Below are 21,360 nucleotides of genomic sequence, written 5' to 3'. Positions count from 1 at the left end.
CCATCAAACTCACAATTAAATCTGAAACACAAGCCAAATATTGGGTTGTTATAAATGTTTATTGGAACTCCTTGCACTCCAATCTGGAAGGTTTTTTGGAACATATAAATGATAAAATGGAAAGTGGGATTACTGAAGCCAGGACGTATGATGTCATATTAGCTGGAGATCTACATTCAATATGTACAAAATGTATAGGCGAACAAGCAGTAAATGTGGGAGCAAGTAAAAACATGAAGATTTATTAACGGAGAAATGATTTACTTCACTGAGGTTTACAAATGCTAAATGACAATATTCAGTGTGACATCTTTAGACAAGATGCCTGGAAAACAAACATATTCTTCTTATGTATAAACTATATATTTGTTAAACACAGAATAATCTTAACTTGCATAGAACTCACTATCCAGCATTCGGATCTCACTGATCATGGTATGTTAATCGTTAAAACTAACCAGGCTAACGATTGCAGAATAGCACAAAAGCTCTCACACTTGGACGTCAATGCCAAGAGAAATAGGATTATATGGAGAGAACATATTGTGGAAGATTTTAATACAAATATTTTGTGCTTCTACGATACAACAAACTATGAGTCTAAAATTCAAACCTTTAGCGTGGACATTTTCCCAACTTTCCTATGTAAACAAATAGAGAAATGTTAACACACTATACCCATAAAGCATAATGAAAGACACAATTTTGATAGTGAAATACATCAAACGAAAAAGCAACATAGGAAAATGATTTGATTGATTAATAGACAAAATTAGGGCCTAAATAATAAATTAGAAAAGATTAGGCAGCAAAAGCAAACTTATTGAATTGGCAGAAAAAGCATCAATATAATATTTTGTAGATAAACGGGAAACACATGCTTGGTATAATCTTAAGAAAACAAGCATCTAACTTCTGTTGACTGATGAGATCTATGGAGGCAGGACAAGAACAAATCCAGTCAAATCCCATACCTGCAAACATTTAGGAAACATATCACTGGCCATTATTGTGATTATTGGTGAGTTACCCGCCACATAAATTGAAACCGTTGAGAGCACTGCACATTGGGAAATCAAATCTGCAATAGAGGATATCTACACAGTCATTAGAAAACTCTCCTCATCTAAGGCTCCTGGTCCAAATGGCTTCAGTAACATTGTATTCATTATTAATGTGGTTTAGTTCATTTTGAACATTACACATATACAATTCATTGTGCAATTCACATATAAAAAACAATTTGTCACACACCACACAGATAATCATACAAATAAAAACCATATATGTCATCCATTAAAAAATATATCACATCATCACATTCATTAAATGAAACAACTACTATTAAAATGTATTTTCAATAGCTAAATTATATTACATATCATATCTTTAAAACCAAATTTAATTCACATCTCTAACTAATTCATCAATAGTATATCTCTGTGTTTCCATACACAGTGGAATGCGATGCAAAGTGCCTTGTTTACGGAGTTCAGACAGTACTGCCAAAAGCTATCATCTCTTATACTGGTATAATGGCTGACAAAACCTCCTAGTGTTGACATGTATAGTGGCTCCTTTTCCCGACACTGCAATAATACATGCCTTGCGGTTTCCTTCATGGTTGATAAATTAGAAATATGGCATCTTCTTTCTGATTGTGGTATATTCTTTTCACTTCCAACCACTGTCAACACTGGCTTTTTTTTTTGCGCAGAAGCAATATAAGTCTGCGCAGTCGGGGCTCAGTGCAGAGCAAATAATACTACTGTGTTTTTTTTATTATGAATAACTCCCACTAAGGCTTTAAAGGATTTAAGCTTAGCCATGTGCTCATAGTTATTTAACTAATCCCATTGTTCAAGATTTTTGATAAATTGTTTTCCCTCCAGTTTGGATGCCACCCAATCAAGTCAAAGGTTTTCCATACCAATACTTTATAGTTATCCAACTGTCCCACTTCCCCTGCCTTCCCCAAAAGATCTAACAGAGGACATTTTGGCAATTTTCTTGTTTTTATATGAGGGAAGTCTCTTTGTCTCAATGCCATGGCTGAAAGTGACAAGCCAAACTCCAATGTTAACTGTTCTATAGGCACACATAGGACCTTTCAGTGTATTATCTCCAAAACTTTCCCTTGATCACCTTCAACCATGTAAGGTCCTGCATGTCCAATACCTCAATGCCCTGAACACAGAAGCATGGTCTGTATAGTGTCAGAATACCTACAAGACTGAAGCCTGATGGTTTTACCACGCATTTTGCAGCTCACAATATTAACACCACAGTAGTCCTCCTTTTCTCAGAAGAAATAGCCTCATAGTCTACACCAGTCGTCAGATCAAGCCCCAGGTATCTATAGCTGGGGGTATACTCAATACAGTTCCCGCTCACAACCATTTTTGGTTTGACAACATTATTATTGTTAAAGTACATCATTTTAGTTTTAATAATGTTTATAATTGGCCCATTTTGTTCTGCGTATTTATCCAATCCCTCTAAAAGTCTCTTGATCCTTGTGTACGTATGATCTTGTATCACAAGTTGCCCCACAACTAACTCTTACACAGTCTAGTTTAGGTGAGCAGTTTCCTAATGAGTTCCGTGATTGCCCCCCTGCTGCCCAACCTCACCTGTACGCAAGCGACAGCTAAAAGCCCAAAATAAAAAGGAGATAAGGAATGGCCAGGTAATTACAGGCACATTGCACTGTTGGATGCAGACAGCAAAATCTTTGCTGCAGTAACCCTGAGAATTTTGGAAGAGTGTGTGCATAATAATAACAGATTATCCAATTGTCAGACTGGGTTCAGAAAAGGGGTAGGTTCCACTTTGAATGGACTTGGAGTGTTTATGTTTATGTTTATATTTATTACATTTATATTGCGCTCCTATTAACTTGAGGGCGCAGACAAGACAAAACACAAATACAAAACAACAGAGCTATAAAACCAGAACATTCAGGATATGCATGGTGGAGCAATTACCCCTACAGAGAATTTCTAAATCCGGAATTAAATCCACAGAAAGAAGCAGGAATACCAATGCTCTCCAGGACAAGCTATGTATATAATAACCACCCAAAGCTGCAATTAAAGGATCAAATTACAGTTTGATGTCCCTTTGGGCAGATATCTGCATTGTCTAAGAAAAGCTGGTAGGGTGCTTACCCCACAGCCCACTAAAATACAATCAGTATTAGCTAGTGAGCACCAGTCACTCAAGTCTATCCTTTTAATGATCAATAAGTCATTAAATCGGACTACTCCTGGACCTGTTCTCTTGCGAAGCCATGCAAGGATCTTATAGCGCAGCGCATCTTTGGTCTCTTTCTCTTTAGTTTTCTGAACATTAGTTATGATATCATATCATATCATATCATGATGAAATTTCTCTGGACCCTCGCAAAATCATGAAGATTCGAGTTCCTTATCCTAGGCATTTGGGATTTCTTTAATTGTAAGTTTCGTAGAGATATCCTTTTCAGTTTAGCGTTCATGGCTGAGGGCTGTTTGACCTCTTGATGGCCGCCACTGGGTTCATGCAAAGAAGGGGGAAGATCAGTTTCCTGAATTATATCCGCACTGGAAAATTTTGCCAGTTCCATGCCTGTCTGAGATGCCCCAATTGGCCCAATGGGACCCAAAGGGTCCTTGATAACAACGTCAAATTGGGTCGCTTGATCTATCATTTTTTTTTTTGTGGGAGTTTGACAGGCACTATTTGCCCTAGAGTCCTGTGACAAGATGTCAGCGCTACAAAGGCCCATGAGTCTGAGAAGCAGAATTCACTTTTGGCAATCGTGAAGCTGCTATCCAGTCGTTTAATGCATCCACCAAAAGACTAAGGTCAAATGGTTCCTTGCACAAGAGTAACTCTTTCGCAATATTGGCCATGAGTTGCGGCCATTGGGAAGTGCACATGTCCTTAAATGGGTCGGGATTGGGTACACCACTCCCTTGGGATGCCAGGCATGATGAAGTCGACAGTGTCACAGGTTGCACCGTCTCAGAGTTTCTCAATGGTGGAGCATTAGTAGTCAACACTAACTTCCTGTTGTCCTGGGAGATGTGTGGACTGGCCAACGGTGCATGTAAACTATGGGTTGTCGTCAATGAGGGTCTCTCCATGACCTACGTTGAATTTGATGCTTTATGCAAGGGGATAGGGTCTTTAGAGAGAATAATTTTATTAGCAGAGGGTTTTTGTTGTACTCTTAGCCTTCTGCGCTCACTGAGCACTAGGACCTCCAGTACACGGTCTCAGTTGATCACTGGAGAGTGGCCCATGGATTCCCCAGTGCTTCCTGTGACCTTAATATCAATTAGTGTTGACTTGGTGCCCAGTTTCTTATGAGCAGCCATGCTGCAGGACGAGTTTAGTTCACGTCAGGTGAGGTACCGGAGGCGCTAATGTGGGACCCAGGCCAACCCCCGGATTCAACTCCCAAGGATTTGGTTTTCCCCAGAGGAGTATCGGCAGAGCATGTGAGAGTCTTACTTGTCTCTTACCGCCTCGTCGCTCCTGTGGCTCCAGTACCTTATGCAATATGTCCCGCGGACATCCCGTGTCCACCGCAGACCCGCCCGACGTATCCTTGCAGTTGGAGAAGTCAGGAATTCGGTCGGGCCGGGGTTGGGACGTGGTCCAGGAATTAAGGCGTTCAGGCCGAACCGGAGAGATCTCAGCCGATGCCGCCGCCAAGGACGCTGACACCGAACAGGAAGGATTAGAGCAAAGGACCTAACAATATGTCAAGCCGCGCACTAGCAGAGGCTAACGCCGCTTCCGACTTAGATAGTGCATACCTTTATTCAAAGAGTTTTGAGGCAAAACGCTTTATTATATGTAGCCTGCATAGACATGTCAATGACATTTGACACTGTTAATCAAATGAAATTGTGGAATAAACTTCCCAAATGCCAAATATCTGATAGATTGATAGCATTATTGATGGCAATACATGAAGATTCAGAAATACGTTTAAGATTAGATACACAGGGTGCCATCATTAGTGATACCCCAACCTCTAAAACCCTGCATGTTTAACCCATATGTGTCAGATATGGGTGATGACTTGGAAAGGGTTGTATTAATATCTCCAAAACTAGGGACCACCAAAATGTGTTTTTTAACTTCCTCTTGAACTACATGCAACTAGGCGTACAAAGGCTAACTTATGCCTTTAGACTTTTTACAGTTGAAAATTATCTATCAACTCCCAAAAAAAAACAAGGAGATGAGATTTACCTGAACAAAGTTCAGACGATTAAGACATATATGGAAAATACGTGAATTTGAATTCACCATGGCAGAAGAACTGACATACTTGGGTTTTAAACTCAGATAATACCCAAGTAAGGGAGCTCATATGGCCGACATAAGAGTCATTATAATCATTTTTCAACATGGAAATGTTCACAAATAGAAGTAGCCATCTCCAAATCCTGCTAAAAGACAGTGAAACCATCCTGAGGAACATAGATTTCAGTATTGATTCACTTGTCTTAAATCCAAATGAGGTAAAGAAAACACTGTTTCACGTACATTGGTGTGAAACACGAGAAGTGGTCCTAAAATATAAGCTATATACCCACTTTTCTATGGATATTAGAGACTTTGATATTATCCCAAAATATGTTTCCAAATTTCCCAATTCATATTGGCACTCTCTATTTATACGTTTTAGACTTAACCCATTACCAAAAGGTGAAATACTTACTCTAAGAGGCCTTCAATCCAGTGAAAATGGAAATTGGCAATATTGCAACGTAGGACATGAAAAATAATGTTTATATCATTTGGTCACTGGGTGCTCAGGGCTAAATATATTAAGATATCATATTTTTCAGAGGTTTGTATATTCACCTGACTATTTAACAGGCAATGGAACTTCATTAATTATTCCTTTTATGCATTTTAAATACTATTAATCTATTTATATAATAGTTTTGTTATGCATTTTATGGAGTGTGATAGATTTGGAGATTGATTTATGAAATTCAAACAAGTAATCCCTAAGTACATTTTGTAAATAGTAATGACAATCATCACTAAACATTATGTTTTGTGATCATATTGTGTATTTTGAAAACAAATGTATTTGTGATGTATGATTTAGTATTTTGATATGCCTGGACAGTTTATTAGTAAACTATAACACATTATAACACATTTATATTACATAGATATAACCGCATTTAAAAGACATACCACCACTTCATGTTTGCAGGTCTGAAATGTGAAGAAGATTTATGTTTGTTTATTGATTTATATGTATTCATATGGAGAGGGCGTAATGTGACTTCTTCATAAATGCAGGTATTATGGTCAAACGTGTTTAGAAAATATCCTACTACTTCTTTTAAGTTATGTTGTAATTTAGACACATATATTATAATTTGTTCTCACCTGAGTCACCAAAAGGTTGCCATATAATTAAAAAAGATTATATTTTGGATACACAAACCATCAAGGTACATCCATACATACATATACTAATAAACTGTTCATAAAAAAACATGCTCTCTTAAAATCATGATACTTGAAACTTATGTAAACAAATGAGTGCTTGTCAGCAATATATCAAATCGTATTCCTCTTTTATAGGTCAATAAGCATTTGTCTTACCTGTTATATTAACATGACGTGATACATATTTTTTTAGACTTGCAATTCGGTACATAGCAATAGAGAAATCCATCAACAAGAGAGAAAATATAATTCAGTGCCACACTATAAGTATATTATTCTTTCTCTACATCTGTATCAAGATTATGTGTCGCATATATCTACATCAACAGACAAATAGATAGTATAAAAATGGAAGCTGCATTAAAGAATGCAGCACAAGATTGGCACTGCAAATGAATTATTCTGAGCACAAAATCTGGGTTTCTCTCTTGATCGTACAACCGAAAGAGAAAGTGATTTTGTGGAAGCAATTCTTTGAGCATTATTGTCACTCCATGTGTGCCAATACTGTTTTTTCTTTTTGTGATTGGCGATGAAGTGGACATTTCTAAAATAAATAATAAAAGTGAATACAAAATGGGCCAATTCAATATTGTGTATTTTGAGAAATTGCAGGTTTAATGGGGTTTTTGTAATTGGTCCCTGCTGAAATCACGCCATTCACTTTGGTATGTATTTACTTACTCTTTATTTAAAACCTTTTTATGGATAATCTGGGGGATGTAAATTTAAGTGTCCTTTTTCCACCGGACTCGCTAATAACAAAGAGCGCGGGATAGCATATAAAGCAACACTGGGAGAAATTGTAGTAAGGAAAAGAATTCTCCTACAGTATGGCCAAAAATCTGGCCAATTTCATACTAGTATTAGTAGGCTTACTGGAATTCAACCATATTTGACACGGAGCCCGTATAAAAAAGAGAGATGGTTGATGACGAGGGCACGGTTTGATTGCCTCCGGTTGCAAGGAAATACTTTTAATTGGAAAGGTTTTCCTGATTCTGCGGCTTGACCGGTCTGTGGCCATTTGCATGAGGATCTTCCACATCTGCTGTTCTTTTGTACAGGGTATGTTGGTATACGTAGAATGACTTTGATTCCTGCCCTTAAGAAGACAGCGATCCGTACGCACCAGGCTGCACTTGTGTTTCTCTTGAGTTCCGATACAGTTTTTACATCTTGGGCTCTTTTGATGTTTCTGAAAAGAGCAATGCATCTCAGAAATAGCTTATTGAAACTACAAGGTACAGAAAACTAGTGTTTTAAACTACATAATATTTTTTGTCAATGGGTCAACTGTATGAACTTTGTTCTTGGCTCGTTTTTTCTTATCTAATTTTTAATGTGGCCAGTCTTTATGAAATAATGTGATATTTAATCCCATTTGTATGCTGCTTACCGAAATGTCCACCGATCTTTCATCTTTTTATATAACAGTGTTTTTGATATGTGTATCACTGTATTTTTGTCGTTTGATGGATTTTTTTTATATTTCCGAATAAACTTGTTTGATTGATTGATTGATTGGATAATAGGTAGAGCGTCCTTTCATTGACACCTGTTTTTCCGACGGGTGTTTGAATGTGAAATTTGCAGCACTTTTTTTTGGGGGGGTGGGCAAGTGCATATAAAGGGTTGAGGGGGTTGGGAAATAAAAGAAAATATGTAAATGACTGGGGGTTTCGGTGGTTAACCACCCAAAAAGTATTAGTTAAACCATTTTGAAATGTTTTTTCAGCAATAATTCTGTAGCAAAACACCCATCGTAAAAACGGGTTTTGATGAAATGACATACAACTGAAAATGACATGTCGGATGTCCTGGAGTTAAGTGCATACTTTTTGGGATGTTGGGATATTCTTTAATTTGTTTGATTTCTTTGGACACAGAAAGCGTTTAGTATGCAATTGGCTGAAAGTGTATTAAAGCTACATTTTACACACATTTCTTTTTTATATATAGAGTGCCTCTTTATGGTTTGTGCGGCCTTCTCCAACATTTCTAATATATATCGACATATTTGATAGATAGGTACATTTATTGTAATTTTAAAGACTTTATGTACGGTACATGTCCGTTCTGGATAGTGGTGTATGGAGACAGATCATCATTCAGTGTGAATGTATTATAGGTGAATCTTATTCCAAAGTGTGGAAGGATCATATGTTTCATCATCTGCAATCTCATTTATACACCTTAAGTGGACATGCTATGTTTGTTTTGAGGTAGAATATTTTGGTAAAAATAAATACAGATCTATTGTACAGATATGGGTTACTTTAGATTAAGGATAAACACATAATTAAGTTGATTAAATACCAAAGTTAAATAATGAAATAGAAAGGACGAAAGAGCGTTGCAGTGTGACAAGAATTTTTAAAAATAAATGTCAAAGACACATTTCAGTTATTTTTAAAGACAATAGATCTCATAACAAAGACATTCAATCAAACAATTTTGGTTAACAGTATAATGCCCAAGCCACCTCAGAATTAATTTAAATTACACTAATTCATGTGAAGAGATATATGCATTGTGCAAAAAAAGAATACTGTGTGTAAAGAAATCTAGTCAGTATTTACTAATATGTTTTGATTCACAATATAAAATCTGAGCCACCAGACAAAGAGAAAAATTACAAACATTCATAAGCATTTATATCACATGCAATCAAATCAAAGTAAATTGATTTATGTTAGTGCTATCAATCAAACTGTTTACATGAACCACTGATATAGTGCAATGATTTCTCTAATTGAACAAAGCAACTGATGTATATATTCTTGTGGGGAACTACAGTTCCAGAAAAAGTCCAAAAACCGAAATGTTATTCACAAATATCTTTCAATGGAATTAACATGTTTTGACCTTATAATGTGCACAAGGTCTTCTTCAACAAGGTAGAGGATGGAGAATCTGGTCGGATTTAAATCTTTGAAAACCAGAAATTACAAAGAAGGGAATCTCTGGAAATTACACTTCTCTTAGTGGCATACCTTAGTTCACGTAAATTAACCATGTATTACCAGCACCGGCCCACATCCAAAGGCACACAGTCCCAAGGCAAGCTCCTGTCCTGAGCCCCATACTGCAACTGTGTTCGTCGTCGCTGCAGGAGCAGGCACTGCTGGAGCAGTGCCCACCAAAGGAAGCACTGGAGTGCTCTTAGGTAAGCCCAAGCATTACTGCTGGCTTCCCCATGCATTTTTACCTGCATGCTACAAAGCCGTTCCCCCTTCTGCATCCACCCACCTAAATTCGTGAAAGAAGGGAACATCCTTGTCACCGACTGAGAAAATCATTTATTTTCACAACTTTTGTCTGCACTCTGATCCTCCTCCAGTGTTTACCACAAGGAGGAACAGTGGCTAAAATGACCGCCCTCAAATTCGCCTGACTGCCTCCAGCAACCAGTAACCTGAGGCTGCATCCGGATTGGCCAAGCTACAGTCCCAAGGCAAGCTCCTGTCCCGGGCCTGTCGGAGCCGGGAGGGCCTGAGGGGCTTCCAGGCCTACCCTACTTTGCCCTTGCACGGCCGCATTATCTGATGATCTTGCCACGCTGATGATTGTTACCGAGTAATTTCCACAAGACTGCAAAATAACTGAGCGGGCGGTAAGACTATGTTGAATGGTGCCAACTTTCACCGTTCTTGCATTTAAACAGTAAGTGGGCCTTATTACGACCCTTGCGCTGACGCAATGAAGGGAGCCGGTACGGGACCGGCCCCCTTCATTCCGTCAGGGCTCATTATGAGGTTCCCTTTGTGGGACCCGGATCAGACGTCTGGTAAAACCAGACGTCTTTTCCGGTTCCCGCGAGGGGAAGAGAGAGGGGATGATGGAGGTAACAATGGGACACTTGTAATGTGCCCGTTGTTCCCTCGCTCCCCATTCCCATTGAGCCCTATGAGGGCTCAAATGGGAATGGGGAATGGTTCCTGCAAGGAGGACTTACCGGGTCCTCCTATGTCGGAATTACCCGGTAAGTCCCCATTGCAGGAACCCGGTAATGGAGCCCGATTTGGAGGCAGACATGGAGCTAATAGCCTCCAAACTCGTAATGAGGCCCAGTGTGTCTCATCTGTCTATGCCCAAATCTAACAGTACATTCAATATTGAGCCTTTTGTTTCATTCTGCCGTGCTCTTGTCCTAGCTACCCAAACCTGTAAACTCGAATAAGCATGTGATTGCTACATGTGCATCTATATTGTATTAACCCAAACTGTAGATGCAGCTTACCGTACCACTCCCCCTGTACCAATGTTGATTACTGCACTGCTCTGATTACTGTACTATAGCCTTGACTAACTCGCCTGTACTTGCCTGATCTTTTGTGCTTCCTGTTACATCTATATGCACTGTTTCTTCTGTACTGCATCAACTCACGCTGCTACTTCTGCACACTACGCACTATGCCCAGCCTTGACTAACTTGCCTGTACCATACTGTCTTGCTCTGTTACCCGTTCTATCCATACAATCATCGATGATCTATACAGCATTTACCTATGTTACTGATACTAAACACGGGGGTCGGTTTTTATGCCACTTTGTCCTGATTGCCTTATGTTCCTCTGCTAGACGTTAGCATATTGAATTGTCACATGCTGTAATATATGGAATTGTCATGCAGCCTTTACCAATTTGCATACAATGCCTGCTTCGCTGTGAAGCTGTGTTACTCTCTGGTATATTGCTTCTCCCTGCACTGCAATAAGTGTCCTATCACCCCGAATTGTGACCACTCCTCATGGAGGCTTAGTTGACCAGTGCCGCATGATCTCACGCTCCCTAGCACCCGCTCCTAGCTAATTCTAGTACTAAAATGCCCCATCTAGCACGATTCTATCATAACTTCTACGCTGAAATGTGTCCGATTTGTCACTGTTGCCACGACACCAATCCAATTAGCCTCAATTGGCTGAGCGTGCTCACGCTGCTTGTGAGCTACCTGCATAGACTCATCCGATTGTTGTTACCTATAAATGCTTTTTATGCCAGCCTACAATTGCTACGTTACTATGCACAGACTATTCTGATTGCTGTTACCTATAATTGCTATGTATGCCGGCTTTTAATTGCTATGTTGCTATGCATGCCACCTTATAATTACTATGCTGTGATGTACACCAGCCTATAATGGTTTCTCATGCCTACCACCATACGCAATTTCACTCTTAGTCACTATCTCCTAGTTGCGATCAGCTCCCCTTTGGCACACTAGCAGACATCTCAGCACTCCAGGAATTACACATTTGTATGCTCATTCGTTATTGACTCCTCCCATACTAACTGTACTGACGGCACCTCACTATGTTCATGCATGACCCATTACGTCGCTCTCCTTTGCTGCTCTACAAGATAATATCCTTGACCTGGATATTGACCTTTCACCACAGCGCACTACCACTCCAGCACCCCTCCCCCAGGATATTTAATCTCAAGAGGTCACAACCAGCTAGCTACTCAAATTATAACTTGCCTTCATACCAAAGAGCACCTACTCCCAATCCTGTCTTTACCTTAGGTCAGCAACATAGCAGCAGCACCTCAATGACATCCACGACACTACCCACCAACCTTTACCTGAACTCCCCCGCCCTTTGGTTGGAACATTTTACCACTAAACCTACCCCTAATCAACCATGCGCTCTGCACCTAAGGAACCTCAGACTTGGCTCTAGATTCCCTCGCACAGCCCGCCGAAACACATTTACAACACTACGTTGATATCACCACTATCTCCGGTCACCTCTTCACTCAGTCAGTTATCGTCTGATACTAAAAACACCTCCCTCACAGTCATCCCCAACTTCAACACGAGTACCTCTCACTTCCCCAAAGAAACCTTGATTAATGCTAGGTCCGTCCCAGGGCATGCGCTGGCTGATTTTGTCACAACTCAAGAACTAGACTTTCTAGCCATAACAGAGACCTGGCTACCTGCAGCCTCTGGTCCCTTACTCTCCCTGGCCATTCCCAGTGGCTATACTATCATTAGATGCGACCGTAACACAAATCAATCAAAAGGCAGTGGTGTTGCTTATATCCACAAAAGCTCCATCAGCCTTAGAGTCATTCCCAATCAACAGATTACCTCAGCAGAGTTACTGTCAGTCCAACTACCATCTCACCCAACCAAACCGCCACCATGCATCTCATCTACAGGCCACAAGGACCTGTTACCACCTTCATCGACAACATTATGTCCATCTTAGTAGATAATACGAAGACTAAATCTCAAATCATCCTGCTTGGTGACTTCAACCTAGGCTTCCAAGACCCCAACGACACTTATGCACTGGACATTACCAGCATGCTAACTGACCTGGGCTTCTCCCATCGTATCTGGATTGGTTGGTCGATCTAAATTGTAGCATAAATATTCTGTCTAACCTACCTTGCGCTTGGTCAGACCACCATAAGATCACCTTCAACATAAAAGCCAACGATCAATGCACTAGACAGGACATTGCTCCCTCTATTTGTACGAGAAACAAGAGGGGCATAACGTGCGAAAAACTGCTCCCCCTCATCTTACCCATTTTAAACAAAGTCAGAACATAATGCACGGACCCCACAGTCTTTGTTGATACTTTCAACCATACCATGCTCAAATCAATGAATTCCATTGCCCCATTCAAATCAAGGAAACCCAAACCATGCGCACACCTCAACTTGTGGTTTATGCCACACTTGAGAGTGCTAGGCAAAGAAAAGCGAAATGCTGAAGTCCATTGGAAAAGCCATCCCTCTGACACTAACAAGCACAGCCTCATCATAGCTTCCCTTAATTATAAAGAAGCCATCTTCCAAGCAAAAAAAGAGACCTATAACAAACGCATTCTGCAAGCAGAATCCAATACCAAAGAGCTCTTCAAGATACTGAAAGAACTTGAATCTCCTGCAACCCCCCCGCAGGCACCTGTAACAAACACAGAACATGGTGCTCGAATATACAAAAAGCGCTCATCGACAAAATTGCTACACTCCATCCAAAATCAATGCCAAAAAAAGTAGTCTACAGATTGATCTGCAGCCCAACTCACCCATTGGCAAAACTATCCCCATCTCACATACTACATAATACATAATATTTATTTATTTATTTACTTTTATTTATCTGTTTCTCATTTGCTTCGCACTTTCCACTTCTCCCCCTTCCATGCACTTTTCCCCTCCCCCTCTCCCATGCACTTGCGCATTCTCAATGTCAATGGGCCTAGTAAGATCGTTGTTTTGTTCTCCCCTGTTCCCCTCCCTTGCCTTGTCACGCTCTGAAAAACTTGTGTACAAGTGTGATAGAAATAAAATATCAATATCAATATCAATACCCATAAACCCTTCAGTTTTCCACCACTAACCATCGCTGAAAACATTATCAACAAACTCAAACCTTCCAATTGTCAGGGCGACACGTGCCCAGCTCCCATTATTAAGGAGGCTATCCAGGTCCTTTTATCACTGCATTTATAAACTCTTTCTTCAACTCAGGCATCGTCCCTGATAACCTTATGGATGCTTGGGTCATCCCCCTTCTCAAAAAACCCTCTCTAGACCTGAGCATACCCACCAACTACAGGCCCATTACCACTGTTCCTATTTTGCTTAAAATACTGGACCGCGCTGCTTATCTGTAGATGCAGGATTACCTGGATTATCATAAACTCCTCGGCCTTAGACAACCTGGCTTCCTTCCTAGGCATGGAACAGAAACTGCCCTCATTGATTTAAAAACTCAAATTGAGGACTTGAAAGAGAGTCCGGGAAGCTGGCCCTTCTACTATTACTTGACTTATCGGCAGCCTTTGATTTGGTTAACCACCAAATTCTCTGCCGACATCTCAAATCGGCTGCACACTTTTCGGACAGAGCCACCACATGGATCAGATCCTTCTTGGAAAACGGGTCCATGCGGGTCTTCTCCCCCTCTGCCGCTGCTGAACGCTCACCGGTCCATTACGGTTTCCCTCAGGGATCTTACGTCTCCCATATTCTCTACAATGTATTTACGAAACCACTTTTTGATATTCTCGACTATCTGGGTGTCACCTACACTAATTACGCTGATGATACCCAGATACTCATCCCTATCACTGGAGACCATTCATTGGACATGAAATCCCTAAATTATGTCTACCAGGTTATTCAGGCCTGGATGGCACAACATGAGCTCTGTCTTAATGATGACAAGACAGAGCTTCTTATCTTGGGTTCAAATCATCGACTTAATAGACTTGATCCTTCCTTTAAATCGTTCATCATCGATGGCAATACCATCAAGGTTTCCAACGATACTAAAAACCTAGGCATCTATCTTGACTCTACTTTATCATTCTCCAGACAAACTAAAGCTGTAATCTCAGCATCAGCCTACATGTGCAAATAGATCACAGCCTGCCTTCCCTTCCTTACTACTGCTAACTGCACCATCCTGGCCAGAATCCTTATTATGTCACTACTTGACTATTGTAATGCCCTCTACTTAGGAACCAGCCAACAAATCCTATGCAATCTACAGGTCACCCAGAACAACGCCATAAGGGCTGCTCTAAATATCCCCAGGAATCATTACATCTCTGACACCAGACGCAAATTACGTTGGCTCTCAGTAGCCCAAAGAGTCTCCCTCAAAACACTCGCCCTCACCCACAAATGTCTGGCCAACCAGGCCCCCACCTATTTGGCAAGACGATTCACACCTCACACCTCTAGCCATCCGCAGAGAACAGCCCAAGCCCACTGCCTCTCCCCTCCCAGGTTCAAGCTCCAGAAAGCTGGCGGGGTTGGCTGCCTTGTCTTAGCCACTAAATTGTGGATCTCAATGCCAACCCTCTCAGATCGGAACCCTCCTTCCACTCCTTCAAGAGCAAAGTCAAACTGTGGCTTACTGCTCAATCACCCCTACCTGCCACCTCGGGTAAATCCTCCTGAGAACGCCCTTCGCATCATTTTTGTTGCCATTGTCCGGCAAGCACCATTGATTGTAAATACTATGTATCTAGCCTTTAAGTAATTTTGTCTGTATATATACGCTGTATCTTGTCTTACTGTTGTTTGCTGTATAATATGTCACAATATGTCACTGTAACGTAACTGAAGATATGTGCCCAGATGCCTTTGGGCTAGGCGCACTATGCAAATAAACGAAATACAAATGCAAATACAAATACCAAAATGAAAAACAACTGTAGTTAAACCGAAATATTGTGGACCAAACTAGGGCACAAACCAATGTACCTGTGTGGAGAACGTTGTCAAGGCTCTGTACTCGGCCCTCCCCTGTTTTCTTTTTATACTTCTCACCTGCCTGCTTTAATCGCCAGATTCCACTTCTCATTCAATTTCTATGTTGATGAATCCCAAGTATTTGTTTCATTCTCCAAAATCTCTGATCTTCACTACTCCCTTATCTACCTTTCTTCTTGTAATCAAACAGTTGTTACATTCACATTTCCTTCATTTGATTCCCTCACCGTGGTCTTCAAACTGTGTGTCTGGCCGTCTCTCGGTAGGGGGGGTACACAGCTCTTCAAAAAAGGATTACATCGACTTATTTTAATAGAAAGTATAAACAGTTATAGTTTAATGGGGAGTAAACACAGCATGTTTACTCAAGGGGAGCTCCGTAGAGCAATAAAGTTTGGATTCCACTGCTCTAAAAACAAAGCCCTCTTTTTCCATTCTATCTCCACTTACCCCCCTTCTCTCTCTTTCTTTCCCTACTGATCTTCTTCCCTCTTGGTAGCTTGGAGTACTTTTTGATTCCTCTCTTACCTTTTCTCCTCATTGTTGGTACAATGTCATGTTATTCCCATTTTCAACTAATATCCGTAAAAGGTAACCTTTCCTTTCCTTCAGTGCTACTAAAACTCTCATTGCAGCATTTATCTTTTCTTGACTCTTCCATTGCCCCACCCTACTTATTGACCTTCCTGAATGCCTGTGAGCTCCTCTGTAGTCCATACATAACCTCTCAGTTCATATTATCTTTTGCCTTCCCTCTCGCTCCTCAATCTTCCCTTTCCTCTTCTCTCTATCCTTGCTTTCAATCGAATTCTCTCTTTTTTCATTTTCTTTGCCTGTTTTAAGTGTCTTCATGTACTAGCTTCTTTGTATCTTTCTTCCAGTAGTTCTCTCTTCTCTCTATCTCACCGTTTTCGTTCTCAATCGCTATTTCTGCTCACTGTGCCCAAACCGCCCTGTGCTTAGTGCTGTTTTGCACTTTTTGCTCCAAAATACTTCCTCTCTCTATTCACTCCCCTACCTCTCTACATTTGTTTCCCTCTCATCCATAGTCATTGTTGCTTTCCTCTTCTGTCTAATGTAAATCTATTTTGATTGTCAAATTTTGTTTTGTCATTTTAATTGAACCACTATTATATTGTGCAGCACTTAAGTGCACATAAGCGCTCTATAAATATTAATACATGCACATGATAGCAATAGACAAACCATGATCATAGGATGAGTTAAGGTAAGTATCAGATGTTCTCCAAATATGCAGCCAAAGAAGTAATGAACCACGGGGAACAACACAGGTGAACCCAAAGAAAGCACTCATGAGCAGTATTACAATCAATGCAATCCAATGCTAATGCGCAGTAAGGCCACTACTCCTAGTCCCAGGGGTCCGCTTATGACAAATTCAAGGAATATACCAGAACACCTTAATTCAATGAAAAGAAACCACAGATATTAGCCAGTCACTGCATATTTGGCCTTTTCCCAGCAGAAGCACCAAGCAAGTATATGTGTTGCGTTATGGGTCTGAAGTACCAATTGAATTGAACCTTGGCAGACCCTGATGGCTGAAATGAGCATTATGCCTTGCATTCAGGGGGACAACCCACCAGGCAAAAGCAGCAGCAATGACTGTGACGATACCTGGAGAACAGAGGAACCAGACCGAAGGTCCTGGTCAGGTCAAAGAGAAGGCAGCCAATCAGCAAATAACAGTCCCACAATGCTCGCAAACATGTCCAAGATGGTCAAGGCTGAAACGGAAGTGGAGTTGTACCAAGCCATAACTCATCCAGGCCAGAGAGCCTGCACACCTCAAGGCAGATACCCCAAATATCAGAGTGACGTAGCACTGCAGCAGCCTGGAAAGGGTTCCGGCATAAAACAGACAATCTAACCTGCATGTAGGTATCCTGGGTAGTATTGGTACCCAAATAGCTACTAAATAACCAATTATGTCTATTGCTCTGGTAAATATGGCTGCAGCTATTGTGGAAGCACACCTAAATGCAGCTGCCACCAACCTATAACAGGGTGGCATTTGCAGGGTGCTAGAAATATTCAGAAACACAAATGGCTGCTTAAAAAAAGCAGTCCTGCTCTAGAAGGTAAATGGGATACCAGGGCAACACATTGAGAAAAACGGTTGCACTGAAAGGGAGACTTCAGCGGACCTTTCCCTGTACACAAACATACAGCAAAAGAACCAGGAAAACCAGCCTGGCAACATTGAACATGGAATTCTGCCGCTAATGCTTCCAAAGGTAGCCAAGACGTGAAATGATTTCCTCCTGCATCGCCCAGCGTAGAACATGGTTGCGGAGTACCTGACCTCACTGTAAAATAGTAAGGCCTGTGAGATAATAACAAATGTATTTTGGCTATTATGAGAGACCATGGAATTTTAACGTGTTCCATTATGTAATGGAAATGTTTCATATTGGTGAGGTGTGTTTTACAATTCACAGTAAGTCTGTCTATATGGATAACATATACAAAGCGTTAAATACTAGGTTAATTTAAAATATGTATTATTCTTATAAGAGTAGCATAGTCCACTTGAGTCAAGTCAAACATTCTACACCGCCACCTAGTAGCCATCGCTGAAAGTTCACCTCCAGTTCTGAGCCACATCAGCAAGGGTTTGTGGGTATGCAATGCTTCAACCACAAGTCTGTCAGGGCTATACTGTGCTGATGATCCCTAATAAGGCTGAAACCAGGTATGTAGTTGTCCTGGTTGCCTTGAAAAATGTCTGTCTTGGGCTGATTAAGCTATGTATAAAGTAGCACTGCCATCTTAGACAAAGACAATATCCTTGAGAAAAGGCTTGCATTTATTTAAAAAAATGTTATTAGTGTGCATAGTTTATTACAAACTGTTCACTGTTTTTATTATTTGGGAAGAAAGAAAATGGCAGTAAAGCACAAAACAAAACAAAACCAAAACAGAAGGGAAAGAAAACTGACTTAAAATGCATTCAGAGTACCAAAATGGCAGGATAACGAAAATAAAATAAAATGAATGCAATAAAATATACATAGTAAATTAAACAACGAATTGCAATGATGACAATTGAATAAGCAGCAATCATCAATGTTGTGGTTGCATAGTTTATTTTGTTGTTTCTGCATTCATATATTATTTCACACCATTTCTAGACCGCCTCTAGACCGCATAGATCTACAAATCTATAATGTAGATATTTGATCCTCAGTTCTTTTAGTGCTGGGCAGAATAAAGTCAGATGTATTAGCGTTTCACTTTCCGAATTACACAATCAACATTTTACACAGGTCTGTTCTTTTCCATATCTTTCCATGGTGGTCTTATTGTGCATTACCTTAAGTCTGAAATGTAACAGTAAGTCTCTTTGTTTACAGCGTGGAAACATTCTCAGGTATACAGGAGTTATGTTCATCGCTCTCCAATTTTATTTATTTATTTTTTTAAAATTTGGTTGTATTAGTTTTACAAGAATAGAAAAACTAAAAGCAAACATTAAACAAAAGAATATACGTTGTGTAATACACCTCCATTAGCTCATGACAGTTCAATTAAGACAGAACATAGCATGTCACTTAAATCCCATTATTTTGCAATATTTCCATGTTTCTGGGTGTATCACCTCAGCTGTTAGCTTCAACCCACACGCACCCCCCACCTCTACTTGGGTTAGTATACATCTTGTGAATAATCGCCTAATGTGAGTACTAGAAGGGCACAGTAAACACAATTCCAATGTCTGGGGACACCGTCACCACTGAACATGAGTTTTCTCCCACTTTGATGCTCTTTGGATTTTGCATCTTCGAGTCAGGTCCTAGAGGGCTCCTTCAACTGGGAATCAGAGGTAGGTGCAAAATTTTGATTCTTGAAGTCCATCCATAAGGCTTCGCATTTGGCCGCTTTATTGTGTAAGGAGGCAGTGATTGTTTTCATCAATTAGATGTTAGAGGCCAAGTTGATCCATTCGCTCTTTCGTGGAACTGTTGTGGATTTCCATTTTATCACTAACAGGGCTCTCGCAGCCAACAATAGTTGGGGGGCTAGGCCTTTTACCCGGAACCAGTCGTTTTCGTCCATTTCAAGGCCAAACAGTATAAGGTAGGGAGGGGTCAACTTCCCTTTGAATCTTGTCTACCTCCTTGATCCATCCCAGGACCTCGGTCCAGAACACTTTGATGTGTGGGCAACCCCACCACATATGCCAATAGTTAGCAGTTTTGCCACATTTTCTCCAGCATCTTGGGCTCATTGATTGGGACATTTTAGAAAGTCTAAGAGGATCGTATTGCCACCTGTGCAAAAGCTTAATTGCATGGAGTTTATATTGGTTAGATATGGAGGTTTTAGATGCAGCTCTACACATTAAGCCCCATTGGTCAGAAAGTATCTCTTCACCAAAGTCTTTTTCCCATCTGGCCCTGAGGGGGTCCATGGTTCCATCTCCTGCCGCTAATAGTTCCTGATAAATCACGGATATGAGGCCTTTCATTTCAGATCTGGAATCTAGGAGTTTCTCAAAAGGGGTAAGTTCTCTTTTAAGCTTTTCTCTCCATTCAGGTTTTGTTAGTACCCCTTTTAATTGGATAAGCTGGAATGTTGATAGAGTGCCTATACCCAATACTTCCGTCAGATCTGGTAGTGTGATGAACGAGTCCTTTCTTTGCAGTTGCCCCACCCTTTCCAGGCCCGCTTCATACCATGATTGGAACCGCCCCACATTAGGAATATGATTGTTTATACCGGGTGACCACAAGTGACTGAGCGGGGATGGCCAGGTAGTGATTTTGTGCATCTCTTTCCCAGTTAGCCATATGCTCCATATAGTGCTCAGTATGGGATGGCATTTGATTTTCCTTTGTTCCCTTTTGTATGGTGTCCATAGCCATTCCGAAACCGTGGCGGGGGACAGGTAATGATTGTCCATTTGTACCCACTGGACCAATTTGTTTTTAACAAAGTGTGTGTCCAAGATTTTATTCTACCTCAGTTTTTAGCAAATCATCGGCCCAAATTGCTCTCTTTATCAGTGTTGGATTTTCTGTTAGGGTGTTTGTCAAGATTCCCATGTGGGTCAAGGTGATATCAGATTCTTTTTTCCATTCTTCTATGACCCACTCTTTGTTTCCGGGTCTATTTAGTTTGAGTACTTCAAAATGTGGTGGGCAGTTACTGAGCATAGTCTTTCTGCATAGCATTAGCTCATTGTATGTTATCTGAGCATGCAACGAGATGAAGCCCAGTTCGTGGCAAATTATTGTCATTGGAATGGCTTTTGGTAGGCACAGAAAGTTTTTCCAAAATTGTCCTTCTAAAACACTCCAGTACTCTGCTTTTATACCCATATAAGTTTCACCACCAAACGCCAGACACAGGATCACTTTTTGTCTGTAAAATACGATTATTGGTTGTAGAGAGAATGTTCTGTATCTTTTATTGATGGCTTTCACTTGGGCAGTTAATCTTTTTACTTTTATTCTCAATGTGTCCATCCAAGGGGTTTCTCCTTTCCCTGAACTTAGTTGTACACCTAGGTATTTCATTTAGCTGGACGGTTCTATGTGTTTTCCATTCAGTTCCCATGTTTCTCTTTTATTCTTTATCCATCTCATGTGGCCGAGGACCATAATTTCA

The sequence above is a fragment of the Ambystoma mexicanum genome, chromosome 6q (genome assembly GCF_040938575.1).
Source record: "Ambystoma mexicanum isolate Mex_15411 chromosome 6q, UKY_AmexF1_1, whole genome shotgun sequence".
In the NCBI taxonomy this organism is placed as follows: domain Eukaryota; kingdom Metazoa; phylum Chordata; class Amphibia; order Caudata; family Ambystomatidae; genus Ambystoma; species Ambystoma mexicanum.
This window is presented reverse-complemented; position numbering follows the sequence as displayed.